Here is a 3564-nt window from a genome sequence, read left to right as displayed (position 1 = left end):
GGCCGGCCAGCTGGAGCGCCGCTGCCGCCGCCGGGGTGGCGCTGGGGCCGCGGCCGGGGGGGAGGCGGCCTGGGGCGCGGCCGGAGGGGCGCTCCGGCTGCTGGTTGGCGGCGCCGGGAGGCGGAGGAGGAGCGAGCCGGGCGGAGGAGCCGCGTCCCCCGCAGAGCCGCGCAGCCCTGCCCGGAAACCTGCGGGGCGGCCGGCGCTCCTGCCTTAACAGAACGGAATAACAGGAGTTGGAAGGGACCTGGTAGGTCATCTAGTCCAACCCTCCCTCTTAGGCGGAGGACCCGCAGGAGCCCCCGAAATTGAGGACCAGCCACTTTCCTGCCTTTCCAAACACGGGTTTGTTGTTTTCCCCAGCCGCCTTCACACGACCACCGTCGCTTCTGCTGGCTGAGTGCGCGCCCGCAGCTCAACCTCGTCTAAAAAGGAGTGCAGAGAAGAGCAACAAAGATGATCAGGAGGCTGGAGGCTAAAACATACAAGGAACGGCTGCTGGAATTGGGGATGTCTAATTTAACGAAGAGAAGGATGAGGGGGGACATAGTAGCAGTGTTCCAATATCTCAGGGGCTGCCCCAAAGAAGAGGGAGTCAAGCTATTCTCCAAAGCCCCTGAGGGCAGGACAAGAAGCAACGGATGGAAACTGATCAAGGAGAGAAGCAACCTAGAACTAAGGAGAAACTTCCTGACAGTGAGAACAATTAACCAGTGGAACCACCTGCCTCCAGAAGCGGTGAATGCTCCAACACTGGAGGTTTTTAAGAAGAGACTGGACAGCCACTTGTCCGAAATGGTATAGGGTTTCCTGCCTGAGCAGGGGGTTGGACTAGATGACCTCCAAGGTCGCTTCCAACTCTGTTTTATGTTATTCCTGCTCTTTCTGGTTCGCTCAACCCACCAAAGCATTAACTAGTCCTGCTGTACAGGTTCTGAAGTTTTGCTTGATAAAAAAAAAAAATACAGGAAACCAGAAGTTGCCTTTAAGCTGAACAAAGACGGGCTCCTCTAAAAGAGAGAAGCCCCAGATGACAAGACATCCTTGTATTTATTCTTTCTGATTATATAAGCAACCCACCCAGCAAAGCCGACACACATAAGATCAAGATTTTACCCAGTTAAGTCTGGCACACTGTAGATAAGAAGGGAGAAAGCAGAAGTAGTTAAAAATGTTCCCTTTGGGGTGTTTCCCTAAAGACATCGTAGGTTCCCGGGTGGGTTAGGACACGGGGTGTTTTCTTTGCTGTCCTTACATGACCCTGCATCCATGACTCTGAAAGTGGCCAAAGACAGCAGGGCCATCTGCACATATTCACAATGGATACTTCCTATGCTGTCTCCTAATTCCGGTCAACGGTCCCAAGATGTGAGGCGGGCATCTGCTCCCCCCCCCCAAAGAATGGAGGCAGAAACGCAACAGGTCCAAAGTCCGTGTAGTCACACCCAGGTTCACGCAGTGCTTTATTGCTAAAAAAAAAAGGGGGGGGCTTGGATTTAACTTTGGTATCTCCTCCTATAGTGATCGCAGCCTTTGCATCTTTTAAACAGTGTTTTATATCTTCCTGCGATAGGTGAAGTCCCCTGACTGTAGCTTAAACTGCAGATATGGAGTTTCCTTGGTTACAATCTGTTGCACAAGTACATTAACCATAAGGGAGTCACTTAGCAGGCTAAGAAAAAAAAGAAAAAAAAAGAAAAGTAACTATGATTAAAATGAGTATTTTTTTTTAAGAGGTCGGGTTCAGTAAGTTGACTGATACCTGCCAGGGCCTGAAACCCAGAAAATAAAATTAACCAGCGTTTATGTCCCAAATTTGAAAGGCGAAGACCCTGGTGCTCTCTGAGCTTGGTGGTTTTCTTGCAAAGTTTTCATTACCCAATTACCCAATTACCCAATTAGGTAGCATCCTTTTTTTTTTGTATTTTGTATTTGTACTTGTTTTAATATGCTGTGCACCGCCCTGAGTCCTGCGGGAGAAGGGCGGTATATAAATTAAATTAATAATAATAATAATAATAATAATAATAATAATAATAATAATAATAATAATAATAATAATAATAATAATAATAATAATAATAATAATAATCCTCAGAAACAGGGGTCTTCAAACTTGGCCAGTCCACAAGTCATAAAAGGGCCAAGTTTGAAGACCCCTGCTCAGAAAGCACAGACATTTGCAATCAAAACAAAACAAAACAAAACACAAACTACAGTGGTTTGGGAAGGCTGCAATCAAGAGCAGGAAGCAGGAAGCCTAGAAGATAAAGAAAAATCGGATTTGAGGTCCGATTTTCTGCGTTAAGCCTTCTCTATCCGGACTGGGATCGAACCGCTCACACGGGGCCGCTGTTCATTGGGAGGGAGCACAGCGCTACTTCCCAAGCTGGGATCAGTTGAAGTTTGCGGTGCTTTTCTCTCGCCTTGCGGAGATCTGGGGCGTCGGTGGCGGTTGCTTAAAGGAGGAACTCAACGAGAGACCTTCTGCAAAAATAAAAACGCAAAAAAAAAAAAGGGAGCTTTGTCAGAAGTGGGATTCGAACCCACGCCTCCAGGGGAGACTGCGACCTGAACGCAGCGCCTTAGACCGCTCGGCCATCCTGACTGCTTAGCCAATCGCTTCTTTTTCCTCCTACAAAATTTCCAAAACAGGCTGCTGACGCCCTCTATTTCAGGCGGAAGCCTTTGGCGCAGGCGCAGTTGAGCATTCAAGGACGCTATTCGTATTCCTCTGCTGGGTTCTTCTATCTATTCTATGCAGATCGGAGGCAACGGGTTCGCGGCGGCAGGAAAGGGATCGGCGGTGTCCTCTGGGTCTTAGCGCCCGTCCCTATTTAATCTGCTCGGAGTCCCTTCGACTCGCGTTTCGCTGGTCGTTTGCAAAGACGCCCATTAAAAAAGAGGGGAGGCTTCGAGACCATGAAGCAACCATCAAGCAACAACATCTGTATGCAACGAAAGCTCATTTTAATGTATGCTGATTAGTGTACATTTAAAGTGACAGTAAAGTTTCTATTCTATTCTATTCTATTCTATTCTATTCTATTCTATTCTATTCTATTCTATTTCTTTTCTAATTCTATTCTATTCTATTCTATTCTATTATTCTATTCTATTCTATTCTATTTCTATTCCCTATTCTATTTCTATTCCATTCCATTCCATTCCATTAATTCTATTCTATTCTATTCTATTCTATCCTATCCTATCCTATCCTATCCTATCCTATATTATTTTATTCCATTTCTTTTCTAATTCTATTCTATTCTATTCTATTTCTATTCTATTCTATTATTTCTTTTCTAATTCTATTCTATTCTATTCTATTCTATTCTATTCTATTCTATTCTATTCTATTCTACTCTACTCTACTCTACTCCATTCCCGTTGGAAGGACTCAATAGGTAGATAAAAATGCCAAATCCAGTCTGAACATCAGACTGTGTGACAAACAAAAAATAAGGAGAATAGCATAGAAGCCACCAAACATCAAAAGCAATCTAAATGAAAACCTGACCGTTTAGTGGGGATGTTTGCTTTTCATCCAAGAAGAACTGAAGA

General features: G+C 45.3%; 1 non-coding gene across 1 annotated transcript; it reads right to left on the bottom strand.

Moving 5' to 3' along the window:
• Positions 1 to 2525: 2525 nt before the first annotated feature.
• Positions 2526 to 2608, bottom strand: TRNAL-CAG. Its single transcript has one exon. It is a non-coding gene; the product is annotated as a tRNA-Leu (tRNA).
• Positions 2609 to 3564: the final 956 nt, after the last annotated feature.

Source organism: Protobothrops mucrosquamatus, unplaced genomic scaffold (genome assembly GCF_001527695.2).
Source record: "Protobothrops mucrosquamatus isolate PMUCROS unplaced genomic scaffold, P.Mucros_1.0 scaffold13133, whole genome shotgun sequence".
Taxonomy (NCBI): Eukaryota; Metazoa; Chordata; class Lepidosauria; order Squamata; family Viperidae; genus Protobothrops; species Protobothrops mucrosquamatus.
The sequence above is the reverse complement of the archived record's forward strand: the minus strand, read 5'-3'. Positions and strand labels throughout refer to the sequence as shown.